The sequence below is a fragment of the Bos grunniens genome, chromosome 7 (assembly GCF_055505025.1).
Source record: "Bos grunniens cultivar Pamir isolate PY7600 chromosome 7, Bosgru_T2T1.0, whole genome shotgun sequence".
Classification (NCBI taxonomy): Eukaryota; Metazoa; Chordata; class Mammalia; order Artiodactyla; family Bovidae; genus Bos; species Bos grunniens.
This window is the reverse complement of record NC_141171.1, coordinates 42,296,915-42,318,660: the sequence shown is the minus strand read 5'-3', so window position 1 is coordinate 42,318,660 and position 21,746 is coordinate 42,296,915. Positions and strand designations below refer to the sequence as shown.

The following is a 21,746-nucleotide window of genomic DNA, read 5'->3' as shown; positions in this document are numbered from 1 at the left end:
ATTTCAGCTTGTGATTCATCCAACCCAGGATTTTGCATGATGTACTCTGAATCTAAGTTAAATAAACAGGGTGACAATATACAGCCTTGGCGTACTCCATTCCCAAATTTGAACCAGCCCACTTTTCCACGTCCACTTCTAATTGTTATTTCTTGACCTGAATAGAGGTTTCTCAGGAAGCAGGTAAAGTGATCTGGTGCTCCCATCTCTTTAAAAATTTTCTGCAGCTTGTTTTTTTTTTTTTTAATTTATTTTTTAATGAAGGATAATTGCTTTACAGAATTTTGTTGTTTTCTGTCAAACCTCAACACGAATCAGCCATAGGTATACTTATATCCTCTCCCTTTTGAACCTCATTCCCATCTCCTGCCCCATCCCACCACCTTAGATTGATACAGAGCCCCTGTTTGAGTTTCCTGAGCCATACAGCAAATTTCCGTTGGCTATCTATTTTACACATGGTAATAAAAGTTTCCATGTTACTCTTTCCATAGATCTCACCCTCTCCCCATGTCCACAAGTCTATTATCTATGCCTGTTTCTCCATTGCTGCCCTGTAAACAAATTCTTCAGTACCATTTTTCTAGATTCTGTATATATGCATTAGAATACAACAATTATCTTTCTCTTTCTGACTTACTTAACTCTCTATAATAGGTTTAGTTTCATCCAACTCATCAGAACCAACTCAAATGTGTTCTGTTTTATGGCTGAGTGATATTCCATTGTGTATATGTACCACAGCTTATTTATCCATTCATCTGTTGATGGACATCTAGCTCGCTTCCATGTTCTTTTTTAAAAAAAAATTATTTATTTTAATTGGAGGCTAATTACTTTACAATATTGTGCTTTTTTTTTTTGCCATACATTGACATGAATCAGCCATGGGTGTACATGTTTCCCCATCCTGAATCCCCCTCCCACCTCCCTCCCCATCCCATCCCTCAGGGTCATTCCAGTGCACCAGCCCCGAGCACCCTGTCTCATGCATCAAACCTTGACTGCCGATCTGTTTCACATATGATAATATACGTGTTTCAATGCCATTCTCTCAAATCATCCCCCCCTCGCCTTCTCCCACAGAGTCTGAAGGACTGTTCTTTACATCAGTGTCTCTTTTGCTGTCTTGCATACAGGGTCATTGTTACCATCTTTCTAAATTCCATATATATGTGTTAGTATACTGTATTGGTGTTTTTCTTTCTGACTTACTTCACGCTGTATAATATTCCATCTCATTAGAACTGTTTAAAATGCATCCTTTTAATGGCTGAGTAATATTCCATTGTGTATATGTACCACAGCTTTCTTATCCATTTGTTGACCAATGGACATCTAGGTTGCTTCCATGTCCTGGCTATTGTAAACAGTGTGCAGCTTGTTTTGATCCATGCAATCACATATAAATAATATCATATATTTGCCTTTCTCTTTCTTATGTATTTCACTTAGTATTGTAATATAATCTCTAGGTTCATCCATGTTGCTGCAAATGGCAGTATTTCATTCTTTTTATGGCTGAGTAGTGTTCTATTGTATATAGATATAAATAAGGCTTCCCTTCAGTGGTAAAGAATCCGCCTGCAATGAGGGAGACCTGTGTTTGATCCCTGGGTTGGGAAGATCCCCAGGAGGAAGGCATGGTAACCCACTTCAGTATTCTTTTCTGGAGAATCCCCATGGACAGAGAAGCCTGGCTGGCTGCAGTCCATGGGGCCACAAAGAGTGGAACATGACTGAGTGACTAAGCATGGCACAGCACATAGATATATAGATACAGATGTGTATATGCATATATGTATATAAATATAAATAAATACACACACACACACACACACACACAGTGGTTTAGTCACTAATTCATGACTGACTCTTGTGACCCCATGGACTGTAATCTGCCAGACTCCTCAGTCCAAGGGATTTTCCAGGCAAGAATATTGGAGTTAGATGCTGTTTCCTTCTCTAAGGGATCTTTTTGGCCCAGGAATTGAAACCACATCTCCTTCAGCGCAGGCAGTATCCTGCATTTTAGGCAGATTCTTTACCACTGAGCCACCAGGGAAGCCCCATATAGATGGATATATAACAATTATCTTTATATAATTCATATGTTGATGGACATTTAAGTTTCTTCTATGTCTTGGCTATGTTAATAGTGCTGCTTATGAACGTTGGGGTGCATGTATCTTTTCCAATTAGTTTTCATCTTTTCAGATGTATGCTCAGGAGTGAGATTGCTGGATCACATATAACTCTGCGCTTGCACTTATTGCTTAGTTGCTCAGCCATGTCTGACTCTTTGTGACTCTAATGGAGTATAGCTCACCAAGCTCCTCTGTCCATGCAATTTTCCTGGCAAGAATACTGATGTGGATTGCCATCATCTTCCAAGGGATCTTCCTGACCCAGGGATTGAATCCTCATCTCCACACCTCTTGCATTACAGGTGGATTCTTTACTGTTGAGCCACCAGGAAAGCCCTCATATATAACTCTATTTTTAATTTACTAAGGAACCTTCCAAATTCCCTGTGGATGGTGACTGCAGCCATGAAATAAGAAGACGATTGTTTCTTGGCAAGAAAGCAATGACAAACCTAGCTAGTATGTTGAAAAGCAAAGACATTATCCTGCCGACAAAGGTTCATTTAGTCAAGGCTGTGGTCTTCCCAGTGGTCACGTATGGTTGTGAGAGTTGGACCATAAAGAAGGCAGAACACCAAAGAATTGATGCTTTTGAACTGTGGTGCTGGAGAAGACTCCTAAAAGTCCCTTGGACAGCAAGGAGGTCAAACCAGTCAATCTTGAGGGAAATCAACCCGGAATATTCACTAGAAAGACTGATGCAGAAGCTGAAGCTCCAGTATCTTGGTCATCTGATGCAAACAGATGACTCATTGGAAAAGTCCCTGATGCTGGGAAAGATTGAGAGCAGAAGGAGAAGGAGTCAGAGGATGAGATGGCTGGATGGCAATCACTGATGCAATGAACATGAACTTGGGCAAATTCTGAGAGATGGTGAGGGACAGGGAGGCCTGGCGTGCTGCTGTCCATGGGGTTGAAGAAACTTCAACACGACTGGGCAACTGAACAACAACAACAAGGAACCTCCAGACTTTCCTCCATATGGCAGCACCATTGTACATTTCCACCAACAGTGTATGGAGGTTCTTTTTTCTCCACACCCTCTCCAGAATTTATCATTTGTAGACTTTTTCATGGTTGCCATTCTGTCTGATTTGAGGTTATGCCTCACTGGAGTTTTGATAGGTGTTTCTTTAATAAGTAGTGATGCTTAGCATATTTTCTTTTTTTTTTCCTGGAGAATTCTTTTATTTTATTTATTTATTATTTTTTACTCTATAATATTGTGTTGGTTTTGCCATACATCAACATGAATCCACCACGGGTGTACATGTGTTTCCAATCCTGAACCCCCCTCCCACCTCCCTCCCCATACCATCCCTCTGGGTCATCTCAGTGCACCAGCCCCAAGCATCCAGTGTCATGCATCGAACCTGGACTGGTGATTCATTTCTTATATGATATTAAACATGTTTCAATGCCATTCTCCCAAATCATCCCACCCTCTCCCTCTCCCACAAAGTCCAAAAGGCTGTTCTATACATCAGTGTCTCTTTTGCTGTCTCGCATACAGGGTTATCATTACTATCTTTCTAAATTCCATATATATACGTTAGTATACTGTATTGGTGTTTTTCTTTCTGGCTTACTTCACTCTGTATAATAGGCTCCAGTTTCATCCACCTCATTAGAACTGATTCAAATGTATTCTTTTTAATGGCTGAGTAATACTCCATTGTGTATATGTACCACAGCTTTCTTATCCATTCATCTGCTGATGGACATCTAGGTTGCTTCCACGTCCTGGCTATTATAAACTGTGCTGCGATGAACATTGGGGTACAACATGTGTCTCTTTCAATTCTGGTTTCCTCAGTGTGTATGCCCAGCAGTGGGATTGCTGGGTCATAAGGCAGTTCTGTTTCCAGTTTTTAAAGGAATTTCCACACCGTTCTCCATAGTGGCTGTACTAGTTTGCATTCCCACCAAGAGTGTAAGAGGGTTCCCTTTTCTCCACACCCTCTCCAGCATTTATTGCTTGTAGACTTTTGGATCGCAGCCATTCTGATTGGTGTGAAATGGTACCTCATTGTGGTTTTGATTTGCATTTCTCTGATAATGAGTGATGTTGAGCATCTTTTCATGTGTTTGTTAGCCATCTGTATGTCTTCTTTGGAGAAATGTCTATTTAGTTCTTTGCTCCCCTTTTTTTTGATTGGGTCATTCATTATTCTGGAATTGAGCTGTAGGAGTTGCTTGTATATTTTTGAGATTAGTTGTTTGTCAGTTGCTTCATTTGCTATTATTTTCTCCCATTTGGAAGGCTGTCTTTTCACCTTGCTTATAGTTTCTTTTGTTGTACAGAAGCTTTTAATTTTAATTAGGTCCCATTTGTTTATTTTTGCTTTTATTTCCAATATTCTGGGAGGTGGGTAATAGAGGATCCTGCTGTGATTTATGTCAGAGAGTGTTTTGCCTATGTTCTCCTCTAAGCGTTTTATATTTTCTGGTCTTATATTTAGATCTTTAATCCATTCTGAGTTTATTTTTGTGTATGGTGTTAGAAAGTGTTCTAGTTTCATTCTTTTACACGTGGTTGACCAGTTTTCCCAGCACCATTTGTTAAAGAGATTGTCTTTTCTCCATTGTATATTCTTGCCTCCTTTGTCAAAGATAAGGTGTCCATAGGTGCATGGTTTTATCTCTGGGCTTTCTATTTTGTTCCATTGATCTATATTTCTGTCTTTGTGCCAGTACCATACTGTCTTGATGACTGTGGCTTTGTAGTAGAGCCTGAAGTCAGGCAGGTTGATTCCTCCACTTCCATTCTTCTTTCTCAAGATTGCTTTGACTATTCGAGGTTTTTTGTATTTCCATACAAATTGTGAAATTATTTGTTCTAGCTCTGTGAAAAATACCGTTGGTAGCTTGATAGGGATTGCATTGAATCTATAGATTGCTTTGGGTAGTATACTCATTTTCACTATATTGATTCTTCCAATCCATGAACATGGTATATTTCTCCATCTATTAGTGTCCTCTGTGATTTCTTTCACCAGTGTTTTATAGTTTTCTATATATAGGTCTTTAGTTTCTTTAGGTAGATATATTCTTAAGTATTTTATTCTTTTCATTGCAATAGTGAATGGAATTGTTTCTTTAATTTCTCTTTCTATTTTCTCATTATTAGTGTATAGGAATGCAAGGGACTCCTGTGTGTTGATTTTATATCCTGCAACTTTACTATATTCATTGATTAGCCCTAGTAATTTTCTGGTGGAGTCTTTAGGGTTTTCTATATAGAATATCATGTCATCTACAAACAGTGAGAGTTTTACTTCTTCTTTTCCAATTTGGATTCCTTTTATTTCTTTTTCTGCTCTGATTGCTGTGGCCAAAACTCCCAAAACTATGTTGAATACTAGTGGTGAGAGTGGGCACCCTTGTTTTGTTCCTGACTTTAGGGGAAATGCTTTCAGTTTTTCACCATTGAGGATAATGTTTGCTGTGGGTTTGTCATATATAGCTTTTATTATGCGGAGGTATGTTCCTTCTATTCCTGCTTTCTGGAGAGTTTTTATGATAAATGGATGTTGAATTTTGTCAAAGGCTTTCTCTGCATCTATTGAGATAATCATATGGATTTTATTTTTCAATTTGTTAATGTGGTGTATTACATTGATTGATTTGCAGATATTGAAGAATCCTTGCATCCCTGGGATAAAGCCCACTTGGTCATGGTGTATGATCTTTTTAATGTGTTGTTGGATTTTTATTGCTGGAATTTTGTTAAGGATTTTTGCATTTATGTTCATCAGTGATATTGGCCTGTAGTTTTCTTTTTTTGTGTCATCTTTGTCAGGTTTTGGTATTAGGGTGATGGTGGCCTCATAGAATGAGTTTGGAAGTTTACCTTCCTCTGCAATTTTCTGGAAGAGTTTGAGTAGGATAGGTGTTAGCTCTTCTCTAAATTTTTGGTAGAATTCAGCTGTGAAGCCGTCTGGACGTGGGCTTTTGTTTGCTGGAAGATTTCTTATTACTTTTTCAATTTTCGTGCTTGTGATGGGTCTGTTAAGATTTTCTATTTCTTCCTGGTTCAGTTTTGGAAAGTTATACTTTTCTAAGAATTTGTCCATTTCTTCCACATTGTTCATTTTATTGGCATATAATTGCTGATAGTAGTCTCTTATGATCCTTTGTATTTCTGTGTTGTCTCTTGTGATCTCTCCATTTTCATTTCTAATTTTATTGATTTGATTTTTCTCCCTTTGTTTCTTGATGAATCTGGCTAATGGTTTGTCAATTTTATTTATCCTTTCAAAGAACCAGCTTTTGGCTTTGTTGATTTTTGCTATGGTCTTTTGTTTCTTTTGCATTTATTTCTGCCCTAATTTTTAAGATTTCTTTCCTTCTACTAACCCTGGGGTTCTTCATTTCTTCCTTTTCTAGTTGCTTTAGGTGTAGAGTTAGGTTATTTATTTGACTTTTTTCTTGCTTCTTGAGGTATGCCTGTATTGCTATGAACTTTCCCCTTAGCACTGCTTTTACAGTGTCTCACAGGTTTTGGGTTGTTTGTTTTCATTTTCATTCATTTCTATGCAGATTTTGATTTCTTTTTTGATTTCTTCTGTGATTTGTTGGTTATTCAGCAGCGTGTTGTTCAGGCTCCATATGATGGAATTTTTAATAGTTTTTCTCCTGTAATTGAGATCTAATCTTACTGCATTGTGGTCAGAAAAGATGCTTGGAATGATTTCATTTTTTTAAAATTTACTAAGGCTAGATTTATGGCCCAGGATGTGATCTATCCTGGAGAAGGTTCTGTTTGCGCTTGAGAAAAAGGTGAAATTCATTGTTTTGGGGTGAAATGTCCTATAGATATCAATTAGGTCTAACTGGTCTATTGTATCATTTAAAGTTTGTGTTTCTTTGTTAATTTTCTGTTTAGTTGATCTATCCATAGGTGTGAGTGGGGTATTAAAGTCTCCCACTATTATTGTGTTATTGTTTATTTTCCCTTTCATACTTGTTAGCATTTGTCTTACATATTGCGGTGCTCCTATGTTGGGTGCATATATACTTATAATTGTTATATCTTCTTCTTGGATTGATCCTTTGCTCATTATGTAGTGTCCTTCTTTGACTCTTTTCACAGCCTTTGTTTTAAAGTCTATTTTATCTGATATGGGTATTGCTACTCCTGCTTTCTTTTGGACTCTATTTGCATGGAATATTTTTTTCCAGCCTTTCACTTTCAGTCCGTATGTGTCCCTTGTTTTGAGGTGGGTCTCTTGTAGACAACATATATAGGGGTCTTGTTTTTGTATCCATTCAGCCAGTCTTTGTCTTTTGGTTGGGGCATTCAACCCATTTACGTTTAAGGTAATTATTGATAAGTATGATCCCGTTGCCATTTACTTAATTGTTTTAGGTTTGAGTTTATACACCCTTTTTGTGTTTCCTGTCTAGAGAAGATCCTTTAGCATTTGTTGGAGAGCTGGTTTGGTGGTGCTGAATTCTCTCAGCTTTTGCTTGTCTGAAAAGCTTTTGATTTCTCCTTCATATTTGAATGAGATCCTTGCGAGGTATAGTAATCTGGGCTCTAGGTTATCGTCTTTCATCACTTTAAGTATGTCTTGCCATTCCCTCCTGGCCTGAAGAGTTGCTATTGAAAGATCAGCTGTTACCCTTATGGGAATCCCCTTGTGTGTTATTTGTTGTTTTTCCCTTGCTGCTTTTAATATTTGTTCTGTGTGTTTGATCTTTGTTAATTTGATTAATATGTGTCTTGGGGTGTTTCACCTTGGGTTTATCCTGTTTGGGACTCTCTGGGTTTCTTGGACTTGGGTGATTATTTCCTTCCCCATTTTAGGGAAGTTTTCAACTATTATCTCCTTAAGTATTTTCTCATGGTCTTTCTTTTTGTCTTCTTCTTCTGGGACTCCTATGATTAGAATGTTGGAGCATTTAATATTGTCCTGGAGGTCTCTGAGATTGTCCTCATTTCTTTTAATTCGTTTTTCTTTTTTCCTCTCTGATTCATTTATTTCTACCATTCTATCTTCTACTTCAGTAATCCTATCTTCTACCTCCATTATTCTACTATTTGTTGCCTCCAGAGTGTTTTTGATCTCATTTATTGCATTATTCATTATATATTGACTCTTTTTTATTTCTTCTAGGTCCTTGTTAAACCTTTCTTGCATCTTCTCAATCTTTGTCTCCAGGCTATTTATCTGTGATTCCACTTTTATTTCAAGATTTTGGATCATTTTCACTATCATTATTCAGAATTCTTTATCAGGTAGATTCCCTATCTTTTCCTCTTTTGTTTGGTTTGGTGGGCATTTATCCTGTTCCTTTACCTGGTGGGTATTCCTCTGTCTCTTCATCTTGTTTATATTGCTAGTTTGGGGTGTCCTTTCTGTATTCTGGCAGTTTGTGGAGTTCTCTTTAAAAAATATGGAATGCTTCATGAATTTGCATGTCATCCTTGCGCAGGGGCCATGCTAATCTTTGTATCGTTCCAATTTTAGTATATGTGCTGCCGAAGCGAGCACCTCACTGTAGCTTTGATTTGCATTTCTCTAATAACTTTGATTTCCTAAAGGAAATCAACTCTGAATATTCATTGGAAGGACTGATGCTGAAGCTGAAGCTCCAAAACTTTGGCCAACTGATGAGAAGAGCCAACTCATTGGAAAAGGTCCTGATGCTGGGAAAGATTGAAGGCAGAAGGAGAACGGGATGACAAAGGATGAGATCACTGACTCAATGGACATGAGTTTGAGCAAGCTCTGGGAGATGGTGAAGGACAGGGGAGCCTGGCATTGTGCAGTCCATGGAATTTCAAAGAGTTGGACATGACTGAGCACTGAACAACAACAAAAATAACTAGTGATGTTGGACATCTTTTCTTGTGCCTATTGTCCATCTGTATGTCCTTTTTATAAGTGTTATATAAAAGATTCAAGAAAAACACTTTTGCTTTTCCTAATAAACATAGAAAATAAGGGAATTGACAAAATATAGTCAAGAATACAATATTGTAAAGTAATTAACCTCCAATTAAAATAAATAAATTTATAGTTAAAAAAATAAAAAAAATAAAATGGACCTCAAACTGAAAAAAAAAAGAATTAATAAAATGTGCAAGAACCAGAAAAAGTCAAAACCAATAATGACCCTTTTGATCCTATAATTTTGTTTTCTGTTTGTTTTATCCCATCATCAGATGATGCTGAAAGCTTCATTTGATTGGGCTAATGAAAGTGGCCACAATTAACTGTATAAAGAGAAACAGGAGAGTGACATCACTTCTGTTTTGACTGTGCTCGTTAGGGGGGTGGATGATGGTTCTGTATTAATATATACCTTCAGGGACCTTGAAGTAAAATGTAGATAAGAGTGCTAAAAAAAAAGACAACTGATGTCTTTCTTGCACACTTCTGGTTTTCCTCTTATGTCTTTAAAAAAAATCTCCTTTTATTATTAAACTAGAAATCTTGAACAATTTTAACATTAATCTAAAATCTTACCATCATGAATAAAATCTTATCTATGACATAGATATTATTTTATGTATGGCCTTAGCCTTTTCATATTACAAAAAAATTTATTGTATATGTGTGTTCTTACTGTTTCTTCAAGAATATTTTGTGAGGTATTGATGACTCTCTTGTCTTTCAATGATAAAGATCCTATAATTCATAGTCTAGTTGATATGTTAAAGACAACACCAGTAACTGGTTTTGTAGTTGAGACTAAAATTTCTGTGGTCTTCTTTCCATCTTCATTTGGATCACTCTTTGATAGGTTACTGATTGTACTCTTTCTTTTTTTTTTGTAACTCATTTGGAATCTGTGTTGTTTTAATGTTCATTGCATTTTAGATAATCAGTTTTAAGTTAAATGTCAATGTGTTAATTATAGAAAAATATTTTAAAAGACACAAACTATTATAAAGAAAATTTTATTTATTTATTTAAAATTTTATTTTATTTTTAAACTTTACATAATTGTATTAGTTTTGCCAAATATCAAAAGTCAGTCATAATATAGTCTCCCAGATAAGTTATGCCTTAATAGTTATAACTTGGCTTCTGAATAAAGACATGTAGAGAGTTTATACCATGTACCAGGCAGTTGTTTAAGAACTAAGACCCAAGAAAGAAGCAGCTATACCTTGATGGAGTTACAGTCAAATTCTTCTGAATCTTTTTCTATACATATGTTCTCAAATTATGTTATTTCCCAATGGCATCCTTTCTGTATACTGTCCTTTGTCCACATGGAGACTTTTGTATGTAAGATCCACACTTGGGGGTGGAGACTCCTGTGTCCTCCAAGGTTTTAGCCTGTATATAGCTTGTCTTAACCCTTTTGTCACCTGGTTTCTGTTAAGGATCTGAGAGTGCAAGCCTTGGGAGGCACTGGACAATGAGAGGAAGAAGGAAACTGTGACTTTTTCTTGCTTCTGGTGAGGGTCTCTGGTAGCTCAAGGAGCTGTAGGCAACTGACAGCCACATGGGAACTGTGGGATCCAGCACACCGAAGGCAGTTTCTATAGCACTGGCAAGATAAAGGCCTCTGGGTTGCAGTGAGGTAGGTCTCACTAGCAGCCCCAGAATGTAATGTCTCCGTCAGTTCGGTTCAGTGCAGGCAGGTGGAGCCCCTGTGTTTGACAAGGACTCCTCGTCCTTGGGTGATGACACTCCCTTTGCTGCTTCTCCAGTCTCCAATCTCCCCTTTGCTGTCTCTTAAACCATGTCCTATATTATCCCTTCAGCTTGAAATGTGTCAAGAGTTTGTAAATCAAATTAATTATGCCTCAATTACAATACTTTTAAACTGAGTATTTCCATTACATTCAAATTTCTAAATTATAATTTGTGTTGAAATAAAAGTGATCCATAGAAAGTACTCTCTGAATGAAGATTTTCTGAGACAATTTAAGGAGGGTGTAAACTATTTGAAATTTCTTATACATAAAATTTCTCATATTTTGAATTTATTTTTGAAAAGCTTCAAAGTGTGCTGACATCAAGTTTCACCTGAACTAGCATTAAAGTATATATGTTTTTTAATTTTAGTCAATTTGATAAACACATCACTGTTTAACTCATCTTTCTTGATTATTAGTGTGTTTATATGACTTTTCATGTTTATCCATGTAAACAATGCTTATTTGAAACATGTATCTTCTTCATAGGCTTTTTTATGTTGAAAGATTTTGTATTTTATATTGAAAGATTGAAAGATTTTTTTAAAATGTGTTAATATATTGTTAATATGTGTTAATATATTGAAAACAGTCATTTGTGAATAGTATGGATTGTATATTTATTTCAATTTTGAATTTATACTTTGACTCAGAATTTTAAAAAGTAATTTAGTTTAACATGTAAACTTTATTTCTTTTTGCACTTATGTGTTTAGAAAGTCCTTACACATTTTGATAGACTAAAAATATTAACTTTTACATATCTCTAAGATTAATGGTTTAGTTGCTAAGTTGTGTGCAACTCTTGCAACCCCATAGCCTGTAGTCCACCAGGCTCCTCTGTCCTTGGGATTCTCCAGGCAAAAATACTGGTGTGGTTGCCATTTCTTTCTCCAGGGTTTTAAGAGTGAGTTTAAGAGCATTTTTGTATGCCTAACTCCTAATAAAATGATAACTTATGCAGGTTTGGTATGGAATAGATTTCAAACTTGATTGTTTTCGAGTGGAGATTAACTTCAAATGTTAAATGAGTCTTTAATTCACTCATTCCAAAAACATTATTCACTGCTAGTTATTTGCCTGCCCCTAGTGCAGTTTCATGATGGTGAAAACAAGATCCTTCCCTTATAAAGTTCATATCCTAGTGAAAAATAAATGCAATAAACTACAAAATATGTAGTATTGTATCAGATGTTAATAACTACAGTGACTAAAACTAAAGCAGAGTGATAGAATAAGAATCACAATGAAATCTATTTTATACTGCCTTATTAAGACCACATTAAGAATGTGAAATTTCAACACTCCCAAAAATGAAACAAGTGAGCAAGATATTAAATATCTGGGCAATGATATTTTAAATAGAGGGAACAAGAAGTGAAAGGCCCTGAGAAAGAAACTCACTTGCCATGTTTGTCACTAGTCAGCAGCAATTTTTCTGAAATAAAAATTTTGGAGAAACATACAAGATTAGGGTAGACATTGACCAAATGGCAGGTTCTTCAGAACTGTGAGAGACTTGCAAAAGCCCAATTATCATCAAAATATGATTAAGGAAATGATTTTAAAGACACATGTACAAACTCACAAGACTACATTAGCAGTTTTCTACTGCTAAGCAATTTTAAACTCTTGGCTTAAATTTTACACTTGGTCATGGCTTGTAATCATTTTTACAGTTTTGTATTTCAGTTTGCTAATAGTTGTTAGGAAATTTTCATCTGCATTCAAGAGGTATATTGAGATTTAATTTCTGTTTATATCTTGACTAGATCTGATAGAGTGCCTGATGAATATGGATGGAGGTTTGTGACATTGTACAGGAGACAAGGATCAAGATCATCCCCAAGAAGAAGAAATGCAAAAAAGCAAAATGGCTGTCTGAAGAGGCCTTGCAAATAGCTGTGAAAAGAAGAGAAGTGAAAAGCAAAGGAGAAAAGGAAAGATATACCCATTTGAATGCATAGTTTCAAAGAGAGAGAAGAAAGCTTTCCTCAGTGATGAGTGCAAAGAAATAGAGGAAAACAATTGAATAATAGAATAGGAAAGACTAGAGATTTCTTCAAGGAAATTAGAGATACCAAGGGAAGAGTTCATGCAAAGATGGGCTCAATAAAGGATAGAAATGGTATGGACCTAACAGAAGCAGAAGATATTAAGAAGAGGTGGCAAGAATATACAGAAGAACTATACGAAAAAGATGTTCATGACCCAGATAATCACAATGGTGTGATCACTCACCTAGAGCCAGACATCCTGGAATGTGAAGTCAAGTGGGCCTTAGGAAGCATCACTATGAACAACGCTAGTGGAGGTGATGGAATTTCAGCTGAGCTATTTAAAATCCTAAATGATGATGTTGTGAAAGTGCTGCACTCAATGTATCAGCAAATTTGGAAACCTCAGAAGTGGCCACAGGACTGGAAAAGGTCAGTTTTCATTCTAATCCCAAAGAAAGGCAATGCCAGAGAATGCTCAAACTACCACACAGTTGCACTCATCTCACATGCTAGTAAAGTAATGCTCAAAATTCTCCCAGCCAGGCTTCAACAATATGTGAACCATGAACTTCCAGATGTTCAAGCTGGTTTTGGAAAAGGCAGAGGAACCAGAGATCAAATTGCCAACATCCATCGGATCATCAAAAAAGCGAAAGAGTTCCAGAAAAACATCTGTTTCTGCTTTATTGACTATGCCAAAGCCTTTGACTGTATGAATCATAACAAACTGTGAAAATTCTTCAAGAGATGGAATACCAGACCACCTGACCTGCCTCTTGAGAAATCTCTATGCATGTCAGGAAGCAACAGTTAGAACTAGACATGGAAAAACAGACTGGTTCCAAATGGGGAAAGGAGTACTGTCAAGGCTGTATATTGTCACCCTGCTTATTTAACTTCTATGCAGAGTACATCATGAGAAACGCTGGGCTGGAAGAAGCACAAGCTGGAATCAAGGTTGCTGGGAGAACTATCAATAACCTCAGATATGTAGATGACACCACCCTTATGGCAGAAACCAAGAAGAACTCAAGTCTCTTGATGAAAGTGAAAGAAGAGGAGAGTGAAAAAGCTGGCTTAAAACTCAACATTCCTACAGCTCAACTCCAGAAAAATAAACGACCCAATCAAAAAATGGGCCAAAGAACTAAATAGACATTTCTCCAAAAAAGACATACAGATGGCTAACAAACACATGAAAAGATGCTCAACATCACTCATTATCAGAGAAATGCAAATCAAAACCACTATGAGGTACCATTTCACACCAGTCAGAATGGCTGCGATCCAAAAGTCTACAAATAATAAATGCTGGAGAGGGTGTGGAGAAAAGGGAACCCTCTTACACTGTTGGTGGGAATGCAAACTAGTACAGCCACTATGGAGAACAGTGTGGAGATTCCTTAAAAAACTGGAAATAGAACTGCCTTATGATCCAGCAACCCCACTGCTGGGCATACACACTGAGGAAACCAGAAGGGAAAGAGACATGTGTACCCCAATGTTCATCGCAGCACTGTTTATAATAGCCAAGACATGGAAGCAACCTAGATGTCCATCAGCAGATGAATGGATAAGAAAGCTGTGGTACATATACACAATGGAGTATTACTCAGCCATTAAAAAGAATACATTTGAATCGGTTCTAATGAGATGGATGAAACTGGAGCCTATTATACAGAGTGAAGTAAGCCAGAAGGAAAAACATAAATACAGTATACTAACGCATATATATGGAATTTAGAAAGATGGTAACAATAACCCGGTGTACGAGACAGCAAAAGAGACACTGATGTATAGAACAGTCTTATGGACTCTGTGGGAGAGGGAGAGGGTGGGAAGATTTGGGAGAATGGCAATGAAACATGTAAAATATCATGTAGGAAACGAGTTGCCAGTCCAGGTTCTATGCATGATGCTGGATGCTTGGGGCTGGTGCACTGGGACGGCCCAGAGGGATGGTATGGGGAGGGAGGAGGGAGGAGGGTTCGGGATGGGGAACACATGTATACCTGTGGCGGATTCATTTTGATATTTGGCAAAACTAATACAATTATGTAAAGTTTAAAAATAAAATAAAATTAGAGAAAAAAAAAAAACAACTCAACATTCAGAAAACTAAGGTCATGGCATCTGGTCCCATCACTTCATGGCAAATAGATGGGGAAACAGGGGAAACAGAGACAAACTTTATATGTTCGGGCTCCAAAATTATTGCAGATGTTGACTGCAACCATGAAATTAAAAGACACTTGCTCCTTGATACAAAAGTTATGACCAAACTAGACAGCATATTAAGAAGCAGAGACATTAGTTTGCCAACAAAGGTCCATCTGGTCAGAGCTATGGTTTTTCTAGTAGTCATGTATGGATGTGAGAGTTTGATTGTAAAGAAAGCTGAGCACTGAAGAATTGATGCTTTTGAACTGTGGTGTTGGAGAAGACTCTTGAGAGCTCCTTGGACTGCAAGGAGATCAAACTAGTTACTTCTAAAGGAAATCAACCCTGAAAGAAATGAATGATGCGGAATCTGAAACTCCATAATGCTTTGGCCACCTGCTAAGAAGAACTGACTCATTGGAAAAGACCCTGAGGCTTGGAAAGACTGAAGGTAGGAGGAGAAAGGGGTGACAGAGGATGAGATGGTTGGATGGCATCACTGACTTGATGGACATGAGTTTGAGCAAGCTCTGGGTGTTGGTGATGGACAGGGAAGCCTGGCATGCTGCAGTCCATGGGGTCACAAAGAGTCTAACACGACTGAACAACTGAACTGAACTGAACTGAACAATTGTGTAAATTCAAGGAATACATATTGATTTGATTCATTAATGTATTATGAGTAATATTGTAACATTGTAGCATTTTTTTTTTTTTAGCAATTCTCTGTGAAAGTCACTCAGTCATGTCTGACTGCTTGCGAGCATGTGGGCTATACAGTTCATGGAATTCTCTCTGCGAGAATACTGGAGTGAGTACTCTCTGTTGCTGCTGCTGCTTAGTTGCTTCAGTCGTGTCTGACTCTATGTGACCCCATAGACAGCAGCCTACCAGGTTCTCCGTCCCTGGGATTCTCCAGGCAAGAACACTGGAGTGGGTTGCCATTTCCTTCTTCAATACATGAAAGTGAAAAGTGAAAGTGAAGTGAAAGTGAAGTCGCTCAGTCATGTCCGACTCTTCAAGACCCCATGGACTGCAGCCTACCAGGCTCCTCCGTCCATGGGATTTTCCAGGCAACAGTACTAGAGTGGGGTGCCATTGCCTTCTCCAGGGTACTCTCTACCATGTCACATAATTTTGTATTGTGTCAGCTGTGATAATTAAATCTCTTCTCTTAACAAGTTTTCTTATCACAATACAAATTTTTTTACATATTTACTATTATGTCTATTAAATATTCAGGATTTATTTATCTACAGTTTATTTGTTTGTTCCCTTAACAATACCTCTCTTTCCTCATTCTTCAGCTGCTGAGAATCACTTTTTTACTCTCAGTTTTCACAAACATTTTTTTTTTTTTACATTGCACATTCAAGTGTTACCACACAGCATTTGCCTTTCCCTGGTTTATTTCATGTTCTCAAAGTCCATACATGTTGTTAAAAATGGCAGGATGTCCTTCTCTCTCATGGTTAACTAATATTTTGTTGAAGTAGTTCACAAATAGTCCATGAACCCCATATTTTTAATCTATCCTTCCACTGATGGTAAATTGATTATTCCCATTATCAGTATATTGTGAATAATGCTATAATACATTTGGGAGTGCAGACATCCTTTTGATATTCTGTTGTCAATTCTTTGGTTTATGTTTCTAGAACAGGAATTGCTGGGTCATAGGGTAATTCAATTTTTAATTGTTTTAGGGAAACTCCATATTTTTTTACATAGTAGCTTTACCAATTAATTACTATAAAAATGCACAATACTTCCCTTTTCTCCATATCCTTGTTAATACGTGTTATTTCTTGACTTCTGGATAATAGCCATTCTAACAGGTGTGAAATGATATCTAATTGTTGTTTTGATAGGCATTTTCTGATGATTAGTGATGTTAAGCATCTTTACATGAGCTTGTTGGATTTTTGTACATCTTCTTTGGAAAAATGTGTATTTAGCGCCTCTGCCCATTATTTAAGCAAAATTGTGTATTACTATTGGTTTATATGAATTTATATATATTTCGGATATTTACTCCTTATTCATTGTATTGTTTGCAAAATTTTTGTTCCATTGTCTTGCCTTTTCATTTTGTTGATTATTTATTTGGTTGTGTAGAAGTTTTTTTTAACTTATTTAACTTATATGCATAATACATCATGAGAAATGCTGGGTTGGATGAAGCACAAGTTGGAATGAAGATTGCCAGGAAAAATATCAATAACCTCAGATATGCAGATGACACTACCCTATGGCAGAAAGTGAAGAAGAACTAAAGAGCCTCTTGATGAAAGTGAAAGAGGAGAGTGAAAAAGTTGGCTTAAAAGTCAACATTAAGGAAACTAAGATTATGGCATCTGGTCCCATCCCTTCATGGCAAATAGATGGGGAAACAGTGGAAACAGTGTCAGACTTTATTTTCTTGGGCTCCAAAATCACTGCAGATGGTGACTGCAGCCATGAAATTAAAAGACACTTGCTCCTTGGAAGAAAAACTATGATCAAACTAGACAACGTATTAAAAAGCAGAAACATTACTTGCCAACAAAGATCTGTCTAGTCAAAGCTACGGTTTTTCTAGTTGTCATGTATGGATATGAGAGTTGGATTATAAAGAGAACTGAGCACCAAAGAATTGATACTTTTGAACTGTGGTGTTGGTGAAGACTCTTGAGAGTCCCTTGGACTGCAAGGAGATCCAATCAGTCTATCCTAAAGGAAGTCAGTCCTGGGTGTTTATTGGAAGGACTGATGCTGAAGCTGAAACTCCAATACTTTGGCCACCTGATGCAAAGAACTAACTCATTGGAAAAGACCCTGATGCTGGGGAAGATTGAAGGCAGGAGGAGAAGGGGACAACAGCAGATGAGATGGTTGGATGGCATCAGTGACTCAATAGACATGAGTTTGGGTGGACTCCGGGAGTTGGTGACAGACAGGGAGGCCTGGCATGCTGCAGTACATATGGTCACAAAGAGTCGGACATGACTGAGTGACTGAATTGAACTGAACTAAGTTTTTAAGTTTGATATAGTCCCAGTTTTTGATTTTTACTTTTGTTCATCTGCTCTGTTGTCATAATAAGAAAATAATTGCTAAGACCAATGCTGAGGAATTTTCATCTATGTTTTCTTCCTAGAATGTTACAATATCAGGTCTTAATGTTTTAGTCTTTGATCCATTTTGACAAAATTTTGTGTATTGTGGAAGACGAGTTGCCCATTTCATATTTTTGCATGAGTTCATCCAATTTTTCCAGCATCATTTTTCACAGAGACTATCATTTTCCTAGTGGGTGTTTTTGGCTCCTTTGTAGAATAATAGCTGAACATACATGCAGGGATTTAATTCTGGGCTATCCATTCTGTTCCAATGGGTGAATATTTATTTTAAGAATGTATCATTCAGTTTTAATCATTTTACTTTGTATTAATAGTATGTTTTGAAATCAGAAAGTGTGATGGATCCAGGTTTGTGTGGTTTTCTTGGGATTGCTTGGTCTCTTTGGGCTCTTTTGTGGTTCTGTGCAAATGTTAAGATGATTTTTCATATTTAATATCATTGAAGTTTTGATAGTAATTGTGTTGAATCTATAGATGGCTTGACTATAATGGACATTTAAAAATATTCACTCTTCTGGTTCATGAAATGGGATGGCTTTCTATTTGTTTTATATCTTTTTTTGATATCTTTCAGCAATCTCTTGAAGTTTTGTTATTTAGATCATTATTTTCCTTGGTATGGTTTATTCTTACATATATTATTATTTTTGATGTTACTTTAATTGGAATTATATTTTTTATATGTTTAAATACTATTCCATAGAAATTCAAATGCCTTCTGTGTGTTGATTTTATATCCTGCAACTTTATTGAGTTTATTCCTAGCTACAAATGTTCTAGTTTTCTAATTGTATATTCTTGCCTCCTTTGTCATAGATTAATTGGTCATATAAATGTGTGTCCACTTCTTGACTCTCTGTTCCATTGATCTATGTGTCTGTTTTTGTTCCATCACCATACTATTTTGAATATTATAGGTTTACAGTACAGTCTGAAGTCATGGGTTATGATATCTCAAGCTCTTGTTCCTCTTTCTCAAGATCGTTTTGGCTGTTTGGGGTCTTTTTTCTATACATTCAAATAAATTAATTTATATTAAAAATAAAATACAAAAAAAATTCAAAATTGTTTGTTCAAGTTATGTGAAATTTTTTCATTGTTATATTTATAGGGATTGCATTGAAAATGTAGAGCACCTTGGTCAGAATAATCAGTTTAAAAATATTAAATATTCCAATTCAAAAGAAGGCTATATCTTTCCATCTGTTTTCTTTGTCTTCAATTTCTTTCATCATTGTCTTATAGTTTTCCAAATACAGGGTTTTCTTTTACCTCCTGGGTTAATGGATTCCTAAGTATTTTTTCATTTAATTTTATTTTTTTACTTTTGATGTGACTCTACATGGGACAGTTTCCTTAAGTTCTATTTCTTATAGTTCATTATTAGCATGTAGAAAAGCAACAGAATTCTGCATATTCATTTCGTGCAAATTTACTGAATTCATGGAGCATCTTTAGTAGTTTTTCACTGGTGTGTTTAGGGTCTTCCATGTCTAATATTCTGTCACTTGCCAACAGTGACAGTTTTGGCCTAGATTCGAGTTCATATGAGATTTTGTGTGGCTCTTTTAATAATGAAGTCTCTATTTTTCCCAGGCTTCCCCAGTGGCTCAGAGAGTAAAGAATCTGCCTGCAGTGCAGGAGACCTGGGTTTGTTTCCTTGGTTGGGAAGATCTCCTGGAGAAGGAAATGGCAACCCGCTCCAGTATTCTTGCCTGGAAAATCCCATGGACAGATGAGGCTGGCAGGCTACAGTCCATGAGGTCACAAAGAGTCAGACATGACTGAGCGACTAACACACACACTCTATTTTGCCCAGTCCTTCAAGTCTCTAGAAAGCAAGTCCTACTGGCCTTTACACCAAATGCTCTGGGAGTTATCTTCCCAGTGCAGGACTCCCAAGCTTTGAAGTCTACCATGGGTTCATAAGTCTCCTATGGGACAATGTTTGCAGTATAATTATTGTCTAGTTTAGGTATCACCCTCCTAGGGTTCTGAGACTTGATTATATTGTAAGCCCTCCTCTTCTATCCATCTCATTGGTATACCTTTTTATGTTTTTTGTTGTAGAAGATTTTTTTGAAAGGTTCTGGTCTTTTTAACTAGTTGTGTTCTGTTCTGTTTTCACTGAACAGATTTCACTGAACAGATTTAAGGTACAGATTCAGCAAAACCCTGGTTATGTATTTTTCCCAATCCCTCCTAGTTGTAGAGTATGGTCTATTCCACTTAGATTGACACCATTAGGCTCACCATTTTCACTCACCCAGACTCCCTACTTCTAGTCTTGTACTTCTTCAAATGATTACCAACAATTTAGCATTTCTAAAATGCAAGTCAGATCATTTTTATTGTTTTTGAAGACCTAGATACAAAAGGGCAAGAAAATAGAAGATAAAGTGAATAAGGAATAGAGAAATTACTGGAATAATTACTTCACTTGATTTGCCACTGACATTACCTTTAGTCATGATTTTCTTTTCCCACGACATCAGGTCCCTGAGCAAGTCCCCCTACCCCAGAATCCTTTACTAATCTGAGGGTAGCGTCTAGAGCTCCCAGGTTTTCTCTCAGCACCACTTTGTTTGGCTGAACTTGCTTGTCAGAAGTGGAACATCAAAAGCATCAAAATAATATGTATATATATTTTATTATAAGTGTTTGTACAAACTACACTTACAGTTCAAATTTGTAGGGATAGTAGGCATGTTCAATTAGGATTCTAAACTAACTTAGCTCTTATTTTTAATTATAAGATAAAAAATATTGTTTGAGTCAATGAAGGACTAAATGTTTTTTCTCCTTTCTTATATAATGTTACATACTTCAAATCTTTGCTCTGATACCATCTCCTGTGAAAAATGTTCCCTGCTTGAGAGAACATTGGGGTTAATATAATTCTGTCCATTTAGACTTAATATTCTCCCCACAGTACCTTGTGGGGTATTGAATTTTCAATATACCACAAGAAGCTAAGGATTTCAGACAGGAAACACTCACTAGGTAGCTTCAGAATTGGATCATGAGGAACGAACTAGTCCAACAATAAAGACAGGCAGAAGATATGTAGTAGTCATGATTAGCTATGATAGAATGAACGTGATTTCTAAGATTGGTCACACAGCCAACCAAGCAGAAACTATGGACTAAAAAAGGAAGAAATGTCTGATAATTTTGCCTTTATTTTTAAGTAATTTCAAATATATACTGGTACCAAGGATAATCATAGTACAATGAACACATATAAAGCTTACCTACATTTATCTGTTAACATTCTTTTGCCTCATCACATTTTTCTGTCCACCCCTTTCCCATTAGTTGCATAAATTATGGTATTTTACTCTAAATAACTTAGTTATGTATTTCCTAAGTATATGAATACTATCCCTCAGCATCACTGTGCACTTATCAACTTCATAAAATTGAAACATGGATTTAGTATAATTGTAAAAATAATTTTACAAGAAGTATAAAATTAAAGATAAATTTTACAAGAAGTATAAAAATGAGCTTTCCAGTACAAGGAAACAGTTCCTTCAAAGGGATGAATATAGGATGACACATCATGGTAGGACAATCCAAAGAATAGCTTAAGCAGAAGACTATATATTTCTGATAAATAAACTGAAGAATAAACCATTAGCATAAAAATATC

The 21,746-nt window shown here is 36.5% G+C and overlaps 1 non-coding gene across 1 annotated transcript; it reads right to left on the bottom strand.

Annotated features, from left to right (window-relative positions):
* Positions 1-8,543: 8,543 nt before the first annotated feature.
* Positions 8,544-8,647, bottom strand: LOC147369242 (U6 spliceosomal RNA). Its single transcript, XR_015168715.1, has one exon. It is a non-coding gene; the product is annotated as a U6 spliceosomal RNA (small nuclear RNA).
* Positions 8,648-21,746: the final 13,099 nt, after the last annotated feature.